The sequence below is a fragment of the Numida meleagris genome, chromosome 1, assembly GCF_002078875.1.
Source record: "Numida meleagris isolate 19003 breed g44 Domestic line chromosome 1, NumMel1.0, whole genome shotgun sequence".
Lineage (NCBI taxonomy): Eukaryota > Metazoa > Chordata > Aves > Galliformes > Numididae > Numida > Numida meleagris.
In genome coordinates this window covers 58,595,327-58,615,174 of record NC_034409.1, presented here as the reverse complement: position 1 = coordinate 58,615,174, position 19,848 = coordinate 58,595,327, and the positions used below count along the sequence as shown (strand labels likewise).

Genomic DNA, 19,848 nt, shown 5'->3' with positions numbered 1-19,848 from the left:
AGGATTAGAAGATTTAAGTATCTTGAAGTTTTAGAAGTATGTGCTTTAGAATTTGAGATTAGACAGATGATTTGATTTGGGTTTCTGAAATATATAACAAGAAATATTTATTAACCTTTGTAGAGATCATCATGGTTTAGTTTCAGTAAGTGCTGAAAGTCAGAGCTTTTTCTTCATGCCAAAAAATGATAGAGGGCAAATTCACTTTGTTACTGATGGAAATAGATACTGAACTTGTATCATGGCTGCCATCACTCCATCTTCTGTCTTCTTGACTTAGTTTGACTCAGGGTGAGAAACTGAGCAACTACTTTCATAGAAACATCCATTATCCTCTACAGTGTTGTGCTTTCTCATTTCTTTGTTCCTCCACTCCTCACAAAACGCGCAAACATATATTTCTCCCTCCCAGGTGAAAGTTATGCTATTGAAGTACCAGCTAATGTACTCTGCTCCCTTTCACAGTAACCCAATTTCCCATATCTATCCTCAATTATGTTACCACTGCGCAATGTTTAGATCTTACCACAGTTTTCATTTCTCACCGAGTCCCCCTGCTATTGTTCTAGCATCTCAAACAGGTGATGCATGACTGCCTGACATGCCAAGGCAATGTGTCCGAAGAACATCTAGATGCAGTTGTCTCCTCCATGGTAACAAAACTAAAAATTGGAAGAATAAATTACAGAGAACTCCTTGCAGTTTTATAACAGTGTATTTGCCATGAGTTGGCCATTGCTAGGCCTCTTAAACCCCAAGGGAGCATGGATGTATGCAGATTTGATTTGTAACCCAGCACAAGACAAATGGGCTGTATTAGGGAAATGATACTCACAACTGAACATAATAAAAAGCATTTCACAAGGGAGACTGACTTTACAGTTTCATTGTCATGCAGTTTACTTCACTCATTTCAAAATATTTATGACCTACCTGATTGACTGACAATTTTCTCTACAGGAGGTTGCACACTAAGTTGTGAAATGGAGATGAAACAAAGATGAGAGATTGAAATACTGTCTAGAATTAAACTGGATAGCAGAGACTAGATGACATAGTTCAGTTTTGTCATGGTAGAGATTTATGCTTTACATCCACAGACACCCAGCTGAGATTCTTGAGTTAGGAGCCTAAGACGGAGGAGATAAAGTCTTTAGTGGGCTGACTACTCTAAAAAGACAAATCATGGTGAAAGGGCCTCTTTATCTTCATTTATTATCAAGCTGAAGATAAGGCTGCTAACTTAGGTACCACAGTTTAACATCAGCCAGCCTTGGTATGAAACCTCTCTCTTCCATTTTTCTTTTGTTCTGCAGTAATTAACCGGTAACTATTGCTGGCAGACAGATATTGAACAGCATGCTGGCATATCAGAGCTTGTGTTCCCCTGTCATCATACTGTTCCACATGGCTTCTATTCCTAATCATGAGCAAGGATTTTTTCCTGATTTGCCCTCTCATTGACTTCCACATCTTCTGACTATTTATTTACATCCTACAACTTAATTGCATCATTCCAGAGTGGAGAATTCTGAGTAGGTTCACAAAACTTCACAAAAGGAAGCTACTCATTTCTCACCCTTCACAAGGCTAAAAATGTCCATAAAACAGTTATCAAGCAATGTTAGTTGCCATTGTTAAAGATTTGTATGCAGTTCTGGCAAACAAGAAATGCAAGTCAACTGAACTAGGTACACTGACTTAATCAGATCAGAGTTCAGAATTCCTAGATGATTGTCAGCTGCTCTTTATAGGTAAAAACCCTTATTAGGCATTATTCCATTACCAATGTTTCCAATTTTATACTGATCGATATATACCACTGACAATAACAGTGAACACAGATTATCACTAGATAATGAGGCTTGCATTTTCCTGAAGTTAGGCATTACCATACTGCTGAAAAATATGAATCATACCAGAAGGCACGTGATGCGCACAGCACATCACAATTTCCTGGGACAATCCAGAGTAGAATCTTTTCTGTTGACCCCAAAGTCTATCATACTGGAAAAAAAAATTAGACTGGAATGACTGAAAATCTCTGATATTTCCCATGGAATTGTGCTAAAATAAACTACCTTGATCACTCTTGTGCATAGTGGATTGTCGTGAGTGTTGTCATGGAATCTGAAACCGTGGTGGCTGGTGATCCAGCTTCCATCTTTTTCCTTTTCTTCACTTTCTGATACAATTTCTGTTCCTTCTAAAGTTGCTGATAGACTGGGTCCCAATAATCAAAACAGAGCAACCTCTGCCATGCAGTCATGTGAGACTGCTAAAGAAGTACCTTGATGAAGGTAACTTCCTTAAAGTTGTTACCTTCTCCATTTAAGATACACTTCGAAGTGATATTTCTAGTATTTATGAATTTGATTAGAAATGAAATAATCCAGGTATCAAAAAGAAGGTTTTAGAGCAAGAGTGTAACAATTTGTTTTTCAGGCAGTGATCAAACATTTTTAGAATATATAATATGAAATGATGGTTGTCTGGGGCAAATCTTGAAACCCTAAAATTGTATCAAATATGTGAATAAGGGTAGTATGAATGGGATCTGTAATTGCCATAGGCTGTTCAAGGTAAAGAGCAAGATGATGAGGCAAGCTGCTTCAAATTCTTCTCACTTACCAAGTAGCATAAAAATTGAATGATAATCAGTGAATTTCTTGAGGATTTTCATCTAGTAGACTTCCAGCACAGTCTAGCAGACTGGTGAGTAATAAATAGCAGGAGAGCAAGGGATAGTAGAGCCCCTGCGTGTACAGTACCTGAAAGGCCTACAGAGGTGGAAAGAGGAAACCCTGTGGTTTTCTACCAGGCATGTGGCAAAGATTTAAGGGAGTGGGACAGTGATCAGAGAACAATATTTTCACTGCTGAATGCTGCTGTCATGTGCTCACAGCTGATTTAGAATTACAAGTGATTGATCTCCTCAGATACCTGGTGCTCAGTTTACTTGTTTCAGTACAAGGTGGAGAGAGTGTTTGAATAGGACTGACATGATGACAAATGCTATGAAACCAGAGAACACAAACCATTTGACAAGACAATTCTTAAACATCTTTTAAGCACCACAGCTATTCAAGTCTCAAAACTGTCCTTTTTATTTCCTGAATATCTAAGAAATTGGAAGTAGAAACTCAGAGAAAAAGCAAATATCAGGCAGAATGTGCTTCAGAAGTTTGCACCAGAAAAAAAGATTTTTCTTGTAAGTAGAAAAAAATGTCCATGAAAAAAACATAGAATATTACTTTGAAAGCAGTCCCGTGGAGTCTTCAAACCCTAAATGAGATATCCAGGGAGGATGGCAAATGACAGAACAGCACGAGACGGTGCACAGCTTGGTGGGTACAAAGGACGGAAAACACTGCTGTGTATATAAAACAATCTTCAGGGAAGCAAATGTGTTTGGAATATTTTCAGCATCGGAGGATCAGTTATGAAAATGGAGGAATCAATGGGTTAGAATGGATGTATTCATGTGAGTTTTTCTGTAAGTGGATTCCTTGCTGGATCTTATAAAGCAAAAGAGAGATGCTTATGATGACAGTCTAGCTGGTATTCATGTTAAAAACTACTAAACAATTGCTGTCAAAACATATCACAGTTGATCAAGAAGAGTGGAAATTCTTCGAGGTATTTTTTGTTCTCCTTCTACGTGATGCATTATGCTTTGCAGTATCTTTTATAAAGGACAGCAGATGTTGTGAATGAATAACCATGAAAATTTAGTTCTTGATTCCCTCTTCACTGCAAGCATCGTATTTGATATAGTCTTAGAGCTTTGCTGCATGAAGACCAGATATTCTCTGCATTCCAATTCCTTCACACTTAAGTTTTGATCTCTTGAGGTTACTCTGTTCCTCAGTGCAAGCATATTGGAACTCTGCATAAAACAGTATCACTGTTCCTGTCTGTGTAAAGTCTGATTTAATGACGTGTAGGCAGATTTGATTGCAGAAATTCTTGACTTACTTAGTTAACTTTGCAATCTTGATAATCATAACATAATTCAAGGGCTTGAGATTAAATTAAAAAAAAAATGTTTTGAAGACAGATAATTAAGCATTTGTTCATTTGTGCAACTACCATCTCCTACCCTTTCTATAATAATAAGAAATAATATAATAATATAATAAGAAACAGCAGCATATCCTTCTTGCTGTACAAACTAGCCATAAAGCATTAACCATTTAAAAATCTGGGTCACAGCTTTGTCTCTGTTTCTTTTTCCCTACCTATTTCCTCTGTTCTATGTATCACAAGGTCCTCCTCTATTTTTCAGCTCTAATTTACTGTGCTTTCCCTTCCATTTTTATTTCTGTCTTTCATTTCTTTGTCTTCTACTATATTTCTACTTCTGTTGTGCTGTCCAGCATTATCCTTACCATTTCTTTCATCTTTTCATCCAAAGATAATTGTGCTTTACCTCTTTACCATACCTGTGCTCCCCTTCTCCAGAAATTTCAGACTCTTTGCTGCAGATCTGGCAATGAATCATCCCAAACCTCTATCTGCTTCATGGAGGCATAATTATTCTTCGCATTCCTTTCAGCAGGTTTCTGCCTCCATCTTTGATCACCAGTGACTGTTTGACACATACACTATGCATAGTGTCTGAAGACTTAACTTTGTCAGGAAGGCAGTGAAGGAATGCACGTGGGTAAGAAATAGATTCCAGTATACACTAGACTACTCCCATCCAATATGGTTTATGAACAAACAATTCAGTGACAAAAGTACAGAGCCAAGACAGGCAAAATGTGCACAAGATGCTGTAGGAAAGCAAATCACTAGTACAAGCTGAGGTTATAGATAATATTTAAGGTTGAGAAAGACACTTTTTTTCCAAAGAAGCAAATGTGTAGCAAATGGTAAGATTGATTTTTTGAAGTGCAAGGTCTGTGAGTGTCCAGTGGTATGTGGGAGTGTGTGGCATGATCCACTCACACCATGGCTGTCGACTGAAACCACCTTTATGTGTTGCTGTCTACCTTTGAAAGAATGCAGCTCTTCTAGAAGCAATGACCTTTACCTTTCTTCGGGTCTGGAATAATTAAACATTACATTTTCCTTACTGGAACATTCAAAGTGGCAACACCTGTACACTTCTTCAGTAAAAAGTTTCAGGCACTGGCATTTTCTTAAAGATTGTTTGCATGCCATTGGTATAAATATCCATCAACGGCCTTGATGCTTTTGCTTTTTCTTCTTCATATAATTATCTCATGTGATTTCAAAACTCTTTAGTGAAATATGAGATTTAGCTAAAAACATATCAGCAATTTTGACAAGGACTGGAACTGAAATGAAAAGACTTTAGGAACAAACTGCATTTTAAAACACCTGTACATCATACAGAATCACTGGTGAATACACAATTAAAAAATTATTTAAATTGTTGTTTTCATCAGTGCTATCTTATGGAGCACTCATGAAAATAGTATTGGAAAGGCATAAAGTAATGAGGACTCTGGATAAATCAGGAGCTGACCTCCTAAAATAGTCTGAGATATGCTGCCATCAGAGAACAAAATCTTCTCTGGGTTTGTGAGTGTCTGTTATTACAATAATATTCAAATGGCTCCTCAAAATGAAACCTTAATAATTAAGAAGCCTAATTCTGCAAATGCTCAGAAGTAATCTTTTCTCAGTATTCAGAAGAAGCTGAATGCTAATATTTTTTGCCTGATCCACAGTTTAAAGATAAATTCAAATACTAAAAAAGAGAATTAAACCAACAATGTACAGTTATGTGTAAATGCCTTCAGTAAGAACCTGAACAGAAGAAGGAGGATAATTTTCCAGTCTGTTTTTTATCCATAGTATACTCCTTGTGATATTTCCCAGTACTTATTGACTGGAAGATAGCGTTCCAGAAAACTTCCATTTTACACTTTTGTAGTTGCTATAGTTTGCATAAGTCCTTTGGGACCGTCTGAAATGAGACTGCTCACAAGCAGTCCTGTTGATAGCACTGTGTTTGTTTTCAGGCTTAGGACCAGGTATTATTGAATTATTCATGTGTCTAAAGATGTACATTGTCTTTTAATGGTGCTTGCAAAAATGCCTAAGTAGGATAGGCATCTAACACACAGAAAAGCTAAGAGATACTAGAATCTGGCTCTGGGACAGAACTTGATGAGATTCCATATTCCAGTGAATTAATCACTCATGTCACTGGCCTAGTTTTGCCCTCACAAGAGAGCAAAGAGACAACCCTGCAGGAGGCTAAATTCCCTTTGTTGCAATTCATCAGGAATTAAATTTCTTCAGAAGTTACAAAGCTGCATATTGGCTGAGGATGCAAGGGTGCTTAATGAGGCTACAGTGAACATCAACAACTTTGTAGTCCATTTATCAAAGTACCAATGGTTCCCATGTCATGACAGATGAGGCAATAATATATAAACTGAAGAGAGGAAGGTGATGGCAGCTGGAGGCTTCTTGGAATTTGTTGCTTTTCTTTTTGGAAAAACACTACAAACCTGTCAGGCCCTTGCCAATTCTTGTGAGTACAGCTGGAACTCAACACTTCCTTATTCACTGTTTCACTGAACACAGCAATATGGAATAAGGGTTAACTTACATTCAGCTCATAAAGATGAAGGAGAGTGGGAATGATATGCAAGAAGTATTTATTATTTAAGCCTTACTTGAGTCAGTTCTGCCAGGCTCACATTAACTTCATGGTATCATTTCAAGACTTTGATCCAGGTTTTAGCTCAGCTCCATTGGATTCAATGAATCTTCTTATCTTCTCTTACGGCCTTCTCAAACCCTGAGTTTTCCTTTATTTTTGAGCATTGTTCTTGCCCTCCCTTAGCATCTGTACACACAGAAATACCTACCATCAGTGATGTGCTCAAAAATCTGAACAGATCTCAGCAATAACAGGCTCTGTGTACCACAGAGCTAGAAATAAAACCAGCCTTTGCACATTTCACTGGATGTCTTGCCTAAAAACAAACAGGAATGCAGAACTGCACGCAGTACAGTTTTGTACTGGCTATAGTTTCTATTCTACCTGGTATTGTTCAGCTTTGAGTGGGAGACCCCTCATGCCCTGTTGCAAGAGAAACCCAGAGCAGGAGAAAAAGATACCAAGATGAAGTTGCAGATGACACCAAACTGGGAGGGAGTGCTGATCTGCCAGAAGGTAGAAAGGAACTACAGAGGGACCTGGATAGACTGGATTGATGGGCCAAGGTAAGCTGCATGAGTTTCAATAGGGCCACGTGTTGGGTCCTGCACTTTGGTCACAACAGCCCCAGGAAACCTTACAGGCATGGGGAGGAGTGGCTGGAAAGCTGCCTGACGGAAAGGGACCTTGGTGTGCTGATGGACAATTGGCTGAATATGAGCCAGCAGTGTGCCCAGTTGGCCAAGAAGGCCAACAGCATCCTGCATTGTATCAGAAATGGTGTCGTGAGCAGGAATGGAAAGTAATCCTGCCCCTGTACTCAGCATTGGTGAGGCCCCACCTCGAGTACTGTGTTCAGTTTTAGGCACCTCAGTACAGAAAGGACACTGAGGTGCTGGAGCAGGTCCAAAGAAGGCAACACAGCTTGTGAAGGGCTTGGACAATATGTCCTCTGAGGAGCGACTGATGGTATTGGGGCTGTATAGTCTGGGGAAGAGGAGGCTGAAGGGAGACCTCATTGCTCTCTTCAAATACCTGAAAGGTGATTGCAGCGAGAGCGGGGCTGGTCTCTTCTCACTGGTGACGGGTGACAGAACAAGGGGAAATGGCCTCAGGTTGTGCCAGGGGAGGTTTAGGTTAGATATCAGGAAAAATTTATTTACAGAAAGGGTTGTTAAGCACTGGAATGGGCTCCCCAGGGAGGTGGTTGAGTCACCATCCCTGAATATGTTTAAAAACTGTTTGGATGAGGTGCTCAGGGACACGATTTAGTGGTGAGTTGTTAGAGTTAGGGTAGTATTATTAGGTTGCGGTTGGACTTGATGATCTTTAAGATCTTTTTCAACCTGAGCAATTCTATGATTCTATGATTCTATAAAATGCAAAGATAGAAGGACGAAATAGAAAAACAGATTTCCATAACCATTAGTATTTGGGTGACATGTGTGCCTTTGTTGTCAGGTGTGATGTGTTGCACCCACATTTTTCAGGGTCAGAAACTGATTCCAGACAAGTTCAATCTGTCTTTGCTTTTTACTGTAAAACTCTTTTTCCTTCAAACTTTTGTATCACTGAGTGTAATATCACCATCCCTTCCAGTACTGTCGTTCTGCCCTGATGCATCCTGCAAGTTCTTTCATATGCAAGTGTTTTGCAAGTTATGCTTCTGGTACTATTTGGATAGCTTAAAAAAAAAAAAAAAAAGACAGAGAATATTGATCTACCCTTCGTGTAATCAGAGTTGGACTAATTCTGGAGGTAACTATTCACTGAATATCAGTATCATTTTTGGACTATAATTTAAATTGAGTGAATTGTTATTCCATCATCCGGTTCAAGGATGAATGAAAATTGGGAGCACTATGTTAACAGCTCACATCATAGTGCAACAAGCCTGGCTATTTTCCTGCAAGCCTTTGTTGTTGAACTGTATGTAGCCAGTGTTTCTGATGATTCTGTGCTGAGTTTTTATACTGGAAAATGGAACTAAGTATAATGATCATTGCAGACTACATTCATATAAAGGCTATTATACTTAGAGCAGAAAAAGCTGATACTTCAAGGCCTATGGTATTGGGATCAGAGTTGGGCAGCTGCTATTGCTACTGGTAAAAGCAAATTGGAGGGAAGGGAAAACATGCACATCATACAATACAGATGGAGAGGTTTGCCTCCGTATGATCCCAGATCCCATTAACTAGTACTATGTGCATCAGCTAGGTTTGCTAAAATATACATTTCTCTAGCTTATATGTAAGCTAGTGCTTGCTTGGAAGATAGTAGAGTTTGTGATCTTCTTGCCTGCTTAATTACAATAGTTATGTTATTCTGTGGTAGGTCAAAGAAAGAAGAGCTAAGGGCAAACCTGGGGCCTGATTAACCTGTGTTTAAAGACCTTTTACTCTGATGTGATCTGAGGGTGGTACATGGGGAGACACTGTTATGGTTGAGTATCACCAGCAAACAGCTTAGCTCCCATCATAGATATCCTGCTCATATTATGCTTTGCATTAGGAAACCTGAAAGTGGGATGGATTTGTGAGTCTAATCAGTACTCCTTAAAACCACTCTCCATGGGCCTTTCCATCTATCCTTCTAGTTCCTTTCTTTCAGACTGGTTGCAAAAGGTGACTGGTGATCAACAGCTAAGGAAATCAGGACACGTAGGCATTCTTTCTGATTCTATGGGGCAACCTCTTAGTTCCAGCCCCTAGGAATTAGCATACATCCTGTAATGGAGGCTACAGGCCAGTGAGTCCCCCTGAGCACACCTGATGGCAGTTTGTTCACACATAGCCCAAATGCTGTGGGAGCCTTGACTTCTACACATTCGTTCTGAGTAAGAAGCCAAGGATCTGCAGAATGCTGATTCCTTTTTCTCACTAGCATGCTTTCACCAGACTCCCAAACTGCTTTATGCACAGTCATGTAGGTTTTGTTCGTATTTTCTGACATCTTATTAAATAAGAGCAAGCGTGTTCCTGCTTCCCTGATCCTTTGTAACAGTGAATTTCAGGGCACATACTAGCACTGCAGAACTGCAGAAGCTCCAAACAGTTCAAATAGGAGTTTCCAAAGGTCTCTATTCCAACTTCCTGCTCAAAGCAAATTTAGCATCAAGCTCAGACCAGATTGCTCAGGATTTATACTCATTTTAGCTTGAAAAACTCCTAGGGTGGAGGCTTTAAAACACCTCTGGACAACCAGATACACTACTTTACTTTCCACATGTTGAAATAATTTCTCCTTAAATCCCATCAAAACCTTACCCTGTTTTCTTTCATCACTCCACCATGTACCACTGTAAGAAGCTTAGCTCCATCTTCTCCGTAACCTCCCTGAAGGAGGGCAGGCTGCTGTCAGGTCACCGTAAAGCCATCTCTCCTCCAGGCCAATCAAGCCCATTTCCCTTAACCTGTTCTCACAGGCAATGTACTTGAGGATATCAAATGGACACATGACTCGCTCTCAGTTTGCTTTCAAAGTTGCATCCAACTCCAGACAAAAGCATTTTTGGATTGGAAATCTCTGCTAGATTACAGGTATTTCTGGTCTAATGAATATAGTACACCCTAGACATACCTTCTGTCTCATAGCTGATGGTAAATGAGGAGGTATGGAAAGTTTCTGCCCGTTGGACAGGTGTCTAATCACAGCCCCCAACACTGCAGTGGTAACTCCCCAAAAGTGTCACAGACCAATGTGAGTTGAAGGAGGAAACACCACATTTCCCCAGTGGTGATTCTTTTCCTCTGCATCTTTCAGGGCAGAGTGCTGTTGCCACTGGGAATACTGCATTATGTCTTCCACTCTGTATACGTTCAGTGTCTGAACTGTAAGAACCAATCTCCAATCCATCAGGTAGCTTAGAAATTTCCTGTAGTTTCCATTGATTTTTTGGAGAGAGATTGAAACACAGAACTCCCTTTTGCTTTTCCTTTTACACAGAGTGGACTTTAATTAGTGCCCTTTGTGTTAAACTATTAGAAGTGGCCACCTGTGGAACCTTGAAGTTAATCACATATTTAAGTGTTTTTAAATGTTGAGTCTAAGCCACCCAGAGATTTTCCAGAAGGGAGAGAATTTTTAGTTGCCTAGCATGTTTTCCATTACCTTTATCTACAGAAATGGCATAAAGGAGCTAAAGACAATTCAGAATCTTGTACTAATGTTTCTACAAGGGCTGCTCCAGAAGTAATGCCTTCTATTTTATTATGTTGTCCTATGACATCAGAGGTTGATGTTGGTGGCATGGCAGTAGAGGTTGAACCTTCCCAAGAATACTCTTACATTTTGTTGCCTTGTGATAGATGGCAGCACAGGAGCATTCTGACAAATGATGCCTGGAAGTGCATATGAATCATAGAATCATAGAATGGCTTAGATTGGAGATGAATTTAAACATCATTTTGTTCCAACCCTCTTGCCATGGGCAGGGTTGCCAACCACTAGATCAGGCTGCCCAGGGCCTCATCCAATCTGGCCTTGAAAATGTCTCTGGGCAACCTATATCTACTCTCTTTTAGTTTAAAGCCATTTTCCCTTGTTCTGTCACTATCAGACCATGTAAGAAGTTGATTCCCCTCCTGCTTGTAAGCTCCTTTCAAGTACTGGGAGGCAGCAATAAGGTGTCCCTGGAGCCTTCTCTTCTCCAAGTTAACAAGTCCAGCTCCCTCCACCTTTCTTCATGAGAGATTCCCCAGCCCTTTGATCATCTTCGTAGCTCGCCTTTGGACCCATTCCATCAGCTTTGCATCCTTATTCTGGGGGCCCCAGGCCTGGATGGAGTACTCCAGATGTGGCCTTACAAGGGCAGAACTGAGGAGGAAAGTCTCCTCCCTCACCCTGTAGGGCACTACTCTTTTGAGGCAGCCCAGAATACTGTTGGCCTTCTGAGCTGCACATGCACGCTGGTCACTCATGTAAGGCCTTTCATCCACCAGAATCCCCAAGAGCTTCTCAACAAGGTTGTGCTCAATGAGTCCCAGTCTGTACTCATATCTGGGATTGCACCAACCCAAGCGCAACTCTTTGCACTTGGCCTTGTCAAACCTCATTAGGTACTCATGTGTGTACTTTCTGAGCCTTTTCAGGTCCCTTTGGATGGTGTCCCTCCATTCTATTATGTCAACTGCACCACTCGCCTTGCAGTCATCTGCAAGTTCTCTGAGAGTAAACTCAATCCCACTGTCTATGTCACTCATAAAGATGTTGAAGAGATGATGAGGCAAAGGTGAGGAATTGAATTCCTCCAGGTGGAAAAAATTTCACCCACTGACATTCATCGATACTTGCTGAACTTGTTTGTTTATGGAGACCATAAACATCTTTTACGGGTGGTGCAGTTCAGCAGTGGCAACAGTGACTGTGGATTGCCTCCATTGGTGCAGATATTTACGAGCACAGCATGCAGGATCTTGTTCACTGCTGTCAAAAATGCACAGCTAATGGTGGTGGCTATGTCCAAAAATATTGTTTTATAGCTGTGAATTTGCTCTATCAAATAGTTCTATTGCACTCTTTGTATCTATTGTAGTTTCCACGGAAATAAATAGGAGGCATTAGTTTTGGAGCAATCTCCATATTACAGGGAATATTTATTTACCTTATTTTGGGGTGGTGCAGGGAGGTTGAAGGAGGGTGTGAGGTAATTCAGTGCATTTTTCTGTTGTTTATTAATTTGTCCAATTCACCCAGTATCAAGAGATGAATAGGTATGATGATGAAGATTTTTTTTTTTAATTTTTTAGTTCAGAGAAACACCCGTGGTAGTCATGTCACTTCTTTCTCTTCTTCTGTTTGCGGTATGGTGACCCTCTCCTCACCAGGACCTCTTATGTTTCATTCCAGTAGCTCTGCTTTTTGCAGTTATTTTCCTCACTTTTAATTTTCTGTTTATAAAGGAATGTCTGTTATCTCTATCTTCTCCATAGAAAAGGTGAATGACAAAGATGATATTTTATTCCTTAGTTGTTCTTCTGCTGATCATGAGTGTTCACAATCTTCTTACTATGTCCTTTGTTATGATGCTTTTGCTATTCTCTATCATTCACAAAGTGCTTTTATCAACTAAAGATTCCACTTTACTTTATGACTAAAACTGATTATTATACAGAGATCCATTTGACTATAAACAAAATACAGTTGCCTGATGGGTGATCTGCAGCAGGTGCTTAAAAGCAGAGAAGCACTGAGAAAAAGTCTACAAGGCAGACTGCATCTACAGATTTGTTTTACACAGGAGCACATTAGAACCCAACTCTCATCCCAGTATTCTACTTTGCAGATTTGTTTTGCATTGTTATGTGTGACAACTACTTGGCAATAGTCACAGCCCTAGGTAGGTTTGCATGACCTTATGCAAAGGAGAGAAAAAGGAGTGCAGTCTTTTGGAAGAAGGAAACGCTTGGTTAGACACAATGAATGTTACAAAAGGGCTAATGGAGAAAGACTTTCCTCCTGAGTGATGAATAGCAAACACAATCCTGGGACATTTTACGGCAGGGAACACAGGAATATAATTATGTATCCAGTAAAACAATGAACTGGGACTTGTCTCAAATGTCAGTGCTGGTTTTTTCCTTTTTTTTTCTTTTTCCTATAGTAAAGCTCTGAACCCACCAAGAGCAACAGAAGTTTTGTCATTGGTATGCACAGGGCTTTTGACCTATTGATTTTTTTCAGAGCAATTTACCACGGGACTTTAGACTCTGAAATTGGAGTTTGGATGAGTAATGTAGCCTATACAGTAGACCCTCGCATTCAGCACTCTCTGAGACAGGCTTCAATGCCTATGCAGATGTGTGGAAATTCACAACTCACTTCATGAAAATTAAGTAACATTCTCCTGGTGGCTGCTGTTTTCATGAGTACTCTCATATTTAATTCATTCTTAAGAAGATAAACCTGCACAAAAGTAGCATATTTGCAGATTAGATTAAATGAATCTAACACAAGCAAATACTATCTGTTCATTTTTGTCACAAATAGAGAACTCTGCTAGGTACAGACAAAGCTCAGATTAATTCTGTGAATCTGAAAAACAAACAACATGGAAAAACAGACACTGGAGAGGCTTCATACTCAACAGGCATGCATTTTCTAATGGAAACACTGGTTATTGTTAATTAGCCAATATAATTTGCATTATATTGGATTTACTGCTGTTTGTCTAATATTCACTGTTCTGTCCAAGACTCCTCATATACATAATGGCAAGAAGACAGATAAACACTAATACAATGCATTACAGATAAACTATATCAAGGAATATATCTAGTAAAGGACAAAAAAGATAGGAAACACTGCAACAAAAATATGCATTCCACACATGCGCAGATAGGTCATATTTTGCCAGCATCATGGGTTTCTGATTTTCAGTCTGTTGCAGAATAGGTTCTTCATAAGGAAGCAGGAGAAAATAATTGTTTGAACAGCAATTAGCTCTAACTGCCTTTTGTATGTTCTGGGGTATCTATTGTCACTACTGGTGTTATAAAAGCTCCTTGAATAAAAATAGAAAGATAAGACAACAAAATAGGAAAATGTTAAAAGTTGTAAGAAATGGAAAGAAGGAAGGAAGGAAGGAAGGAAGGAAGGAAGGAAGGAAGGAAGAAGGAAGGAAGGAAGGAAGGAAGGAAGAGAAGAGATCCCAGCTGAAACTCACTCATAAAATGAGTAAAACTGTGCAGAGGCTCATATCACATGCTTTATTCATCTTCAGAGCTAGCAAGTACTACAGAATGCTAGAGGCCAGCAGATGTGTGTTGGCCCCAAAGATAGTGACAAACCATGTTAACGCCAAGAGAGATAAGATAAAATCTTTGAACTTCAGTGGATGGAGCACAGGAGCCTATTTGGTTAGTGTGGTCTTCCACAAGACTTCCTGTTGCTGAGTACCTAGGAAGAATCACAGAATCACAGAATTGTAGGGATTGGAAGGGTCCTCTAGAGATCATCGAGTCCAACCCCCCTGCAATGCAGGCTCCCTACAGCAGGCTGCACAGGTAGGCATCCAGGCGGGTATTGAATATCTCCTGAAAAGGAAAATCAACAACCTCCCTGGGCAGCCTGTTCCAGTGCTCTGTCACCTTCACTGTGAAGAAGTTCCTTTGCATATTGGTGTGGAACTTCCTACACTCAAGTTTATGGCCATTTCCCCTTGTCCTGTCCCCACAGACCACTGAAAAGAGGTCGGCATCAGCAGTGATATACTATCTCATCCTGTCTCTGGTGTTATTTCTATTGCTACTATATGGATTAAAAAAAAAAAAAAAAGAAAAAAAAAAGTACAATTTTTCTTGCATGGGAATCAACTGTTTTTAAGTAACAGCCACTAGGATAGAAAGCAGAGAAAGCCAGTGTTCATGGTACAGAATAATGGCCATGTTCTCCACCAGTAATGGCTTCATTTCAAGCCTACTGGAATGATTGTTGAGAGTGCTCCATCCAGGGCTTGGTGCCAACTAGCAGGGAGGTGGACTAAAACCCGGGTGTGTGCTAGACAGCTTTGTGCCAGAGCACAGGTTCTGTGTAGTATGAGTTTGCTTTCTGTTGCAATGGAAGCCTTGCCCCTTGTGATCATACAATTATTTTTGCGTGGCCTCCTCTCACCCTTAGCCCTTCACTTGCACAAGTTTCACAGGACTTTGTCTGAAGCTGCACCTGATGGGCTGACACATGGAAGAAAATCGATGATCTCAATCACTTCCCGATGTGCAGCCTCAAGAGCTGAACTGGTGAGGGGAGCTGTATCTGGATTGTAGGTGGGTGAAGATTGATGATAACATCAGCATGATTTTCATGCAAGGATAGGGCTTCTGGTGTACAGAGGTCCCTTCAGGGTGCCTGCCAGCAACAGACTTTGTTAGCGCTCCTGTCATCCCTGGTGTGGGAAACAGAAAGGTCTCTTATAAATAAGGAAACTGTCAGCAGCAAACATTTGCCTTGTATCACCAATGTCTCACTCTGAAGGAAATAGTCCTATCAGAGTAAGAACATGCTTAACCGCTCAGACTGATGAGGCAAAATCATGCGGGCTGATACTTTCATAGACAAAAAAAAAGAATTTAGAAAAAATCTTCCAAGAATTCAAAACACTTCTGACACTTCAACCTTCATATTAACCTGTCTGGATAGGGGGAGATAAACATGCATTATTCATGAGAAGCTATCACGCAAGTTGATCTTTGATGTTCTAGATGAAATAAGAAATTTCATCTAGCTTTTCTCCTAGGACACTTTCCAATTTTCTTTCTTGGACTCCAAGATGAACCAGGAGAAGCCCAAAAGAGTGTGTTTTGGTTGTCCACAAGCAAGAAGTTCCACATTCCTATGAGAGATATTGAATGCATAGGCTTAAGACAGTTAGATGTGAGCATCCTAACTATGAACTGTTTATCAAAAATGAAGCAATAAAATTCTTGGTATTCGCCATGATTAATACTAATACCTTTGTCAGTTTGCTTGTAAGTCTCAAAAATGTTGTGAGCTTCATTTTCAGAATAAGCAAAACCTCAAATACCTATTGCCGATTCCTGTAAACATCTTTGTAAAACAAAAACTTCTGCCTCATCCATCCACAATCACAATATAAGCTTGACTTTTATACTGGCAGTAACAAACGCAGGTAGACTGAACCACTTTCTGACCACAGAAGATTGCAAAAAATCAACTATGAAAAGCATGAGTTTTTCCTCTTTTTACCGTGTTGTTTACTCTTAGCCAAATACCAGTTCACTCTTTTCATCAGAATACATTGGATCACTGTTTACATTCTCCAAAATCACCGTTTCCCAGTATTGAGAAAACAGAATGTATTGCAAGCTGTGGGCAACAGGACTATGACAAATTCAATAGAATGTCCAAAACTCAAATTTCAGTTTGTGTTTGAACTCAGTGTGTATTTACATGGGAGTTTAAAGTATATTGGCTCTACTTAGTTCAGGGTAAATTGCATCAGTTTCTAAGTATCTGGAGAACAGAGCCAGTGCATTAATGTAAAGCATCAAACCTCTTTCACCTGTGAAGACAAGGAAGCGAGGAGAAATTCTCCCAAGAATAGTGTAAGAGTTAATTCTATTCATGTCTTTGCTAAATTGGTAGCTGAAAATAATCATGATCTGTGTTGCTATGTTTGGTTACAAACAGATTGTGCAAAAGTAGCAAAAGCATAGGCTATGAACATAGTAAACAACAAGACCCAGGAGCAGTAGCTAGAAAATACATTTATCTTATTACTAGGAAAAATACTGTTATTTGGACACTTTTTGGATGTTTGACCTTATCTTCATAGGTAATGCAATAAAAATATGATATCTTTGGTCTAAACTGATTACATATTTGTTATACCTGCCTTGAACATAATAAAAGAAAGAATTAATGCACTCCTGTGTAACATGTAAGTAAGGAATTGTGCTGTTCTTTCCACATCCCTTACATTTTTTCTCCTCTGCCTGTTTCCAACCCAGTGCAAGTAAATGTTTTGTGTGAGGTCTTAGTAGCATAAGTAAGAACACTGATTCAAGTAAAAAAGCCAATGGTATCAATACTCACATTTCTTTCTGTTTCAGCAGGACCCCAAGAGGTCCTTTCTGTTTCAGGTGCCCAAGAGGCATTTCATTCCTGTGAGAAGGAATATTTCATTCCTGTAAGTAGGAATATGGGAATTAGGAAATTTTCTGGTTTTTTTACCTAGTTGTTCTGTCATTCTCCACTGATGATGACAGTCAGCCTGGATAGTAAGCTGGAAACCTGAGGCAGGGAGTTAGATACTGTGTTGATAAATACTTCCTTTGCATCTATTCCTGCAGCGTCTATCCTTATCACATAGTCAAACCAATACTGTTTTCATGTTTCTGTTGCAACTGTTTATAGAAACAGCAGGCTCTCTAAATATCCCCCATGTAAAAAGTCAAAAATTTTAAACCTGCTCTTTCAAACATCTGAGAAAACGATAAGACAATGTAGAACATTTATTGGCAGCAGGTGCCTTTAGATAAGATATTTCGTACCTTGTGTAGAATTCACATTAAGTTACTTTCTTATATACCTATTTGTCAAAGCATTAATAAGTGTGTAATATGAGCTTTTATTTTAGACCTTTTTTTCTGGAATAATTATTTTCTCAGGATCATGTAACACATCCCTAAATAACTACTGAGATTTTTTCTACTTGTTTTACTAAAAGACTCATCATTTAGATGAAAAATGATAATATGTTAAGATTTGAAATATTTCTAACATATAGAGGGGTAAAGGAGAAAGTACATTATCCTTTGAACTACATGAGTAGTCTGAGATATGCAAAGCTCAAACAATTAAGAGAATAAATGATTCTGTCAGTGGCACAGTGGCCTGACTGGCATTTACTTAGGATGACCAGCGTCATTATGAGTGGTACAAAATTATTATAGATGTCCGTAAAGAGAGATGACTGACATTTTAAAATGCTCATTTGTGAAATAGTAAATGTAAAGAAGCAGATAATTAAATTTAAAGGGCATTTTCCAACCATAACATCAGAAAGACTAAGAGGTTAAACATTAACCTGACTGTAAACCTCTTCATTATGTCTCCCCACAAACAAGAGTGTCTGCATTTTAACCATTCAGTGTCATTCTGTGTATCAACCATTTGATGTCATTGTACTGCATATCACAGACTAAAACAAAAAAGATCTCAAACTTAAAACTTGATTAAAAATATTAGAAAATCAAATCCTACTGTATGTGAAATGTAATGCCTCCACCCCAAGAGATACACTTCAGACACTTCATGAAAGTCACTCAATGGGACCTCTGTGTGGAGGTCATCAGTATTACATATAACATCTTTAAAAACTTGAAATTGACTGAATTTAGGACTGAACCTCATTTGTACCCCAAAATAAGAGAAAATACCACATTAGTGGTGTTGCCTATAGGCTGGAAGCACCTACCCTCACAGACTTTTCTCAATTATCTTATGACTGGATATGCAGCAGGGAGCAGGATACGCTTTTTTGTATACTACCATTGAGAGTCATGATGTGAAAAAGCCTGGGAGTCACTGTTCTGGATATCATCCCAGCTTGACCGAAGGAGATCTCTTAGAAATGCATACTTACATACCTGTTCTTTGAGAAGCCCAGTGATAGCTTGTGGATTGGGATCACACAGCTCTTTTCTTCCTGTCAATTTCTTTTTGTGTTCTTTGTAAAGTAAGAATTAAAAAAAAAAAAAACACTACTGAGAAACAGTTCTACAAAAGTATCCTAAGCCTGTTATATCATGAGCAAGGGGAAAAAAATAAAAAAAAGAGGGGAGGGAAGATACAAGCAGAAAATCTTTCTCTTTTTTCTCCAAACATTTCCTTTCAGATGTCCCTTTGAAGTCACAGGCTTATAGTGTGAGTGACTGAGAGAAAGAAGCTGTGAAATGTGCCTTTGAGCCACAGACTTCTCAAAGATTATCACAAGGCATATATGACTGTGGTACATGACATCTGCAAATCAGCATGGCATTACTGAGGCTTTGTTCAGCCTCAGACTCTGAGAGCAGCAGAGAACAAAAAATTTCCAAAAGGAAAACTGAGATAGAGATGTTCCTCTCATTCTTCCCATTCTGATTGCACCTTCTCACCTGGGAGTCTCACTGCTAATGAGCACAGCAGTTGTGTTGGTATACTTTGCTTTTAAGGAAATTGCTTAACATGCACATACTTTCTATATATATAAAATAATTACTTATTATATATACATAAATTTGGTGAGGTTACCACCTTATGTTCCTTTCAGCTCAGTCACTACTAGTACTGGGTATTGTCACTTCTCTGCCATTTTATGGTTGCCCCTTTAATCTACCCTTGCAATATGCTATTCTTTATACTCACTCAAAGTTATTTCTGCTCAGATGAATCTGATTCACCTCATAGTCAAACACTTGGATTGGCAAAACATCTCAGTCTTGACTGGCTACATCTCCCTGTGCTCCACTCAGAGATCTTCTGCATTTCTCATCCTAACAATTTTTTGCCCTCTACAACGACCTGAAAGTAAGTTATGGTGAGGTGGGGGTCAACTTCTCCTCCCAGATAACTGCAATAGGATGAGAGGGAATGGTCTCAAGTTGTGCCATGGGAGGTTCAGGTTGGACATTAGGAACATTTCTTCTCAGAGAGAGTGGTGCTGCTCTGGCACAGGCTGCCCAGGGAAGTGGTGGAGT

The 19,848-nt window shown here is 39.4% G+C and overlaps 1 protein-coding gene and 1 long non-coding RNA gene across 2 annotated transcripts in view; one reads left to right on the top strand and one right to left on the bottom strand.

The window, feature by feature from the left end:
* CHRM2 (cholinergic receptor muscarinic 2) overlaps positions 1-19,848 on the top strand; it is a 108,963-nt gene that overhangs the window by 64,570 nt on the left and 24,545 nt on the right. The gene's annotated exons all lie outside the window — the stretch shown is intronic.
* LOC110394663 overlaps positions 14,333-19,848 on the bottom strand; it is a 38,589-nt gene continuing 33,073 nt past the window's right edge. Inside the window, exons 5-7 of the long non-coding RNA XR_002435789.1 lie at positions 18,757-18,836; positions 17,201-17,292; positions 14,333-14,545 (exon numbers count right to left, since the gene is read on the bottom strand). This is a non-coding gene — a long non-coding RNA (uncharacterized LOC110394663). The remainder of the gene's footprint in view (positions 14,546-17,200; positions 17,293-18,756; positions 18,837-19,848) is intronic.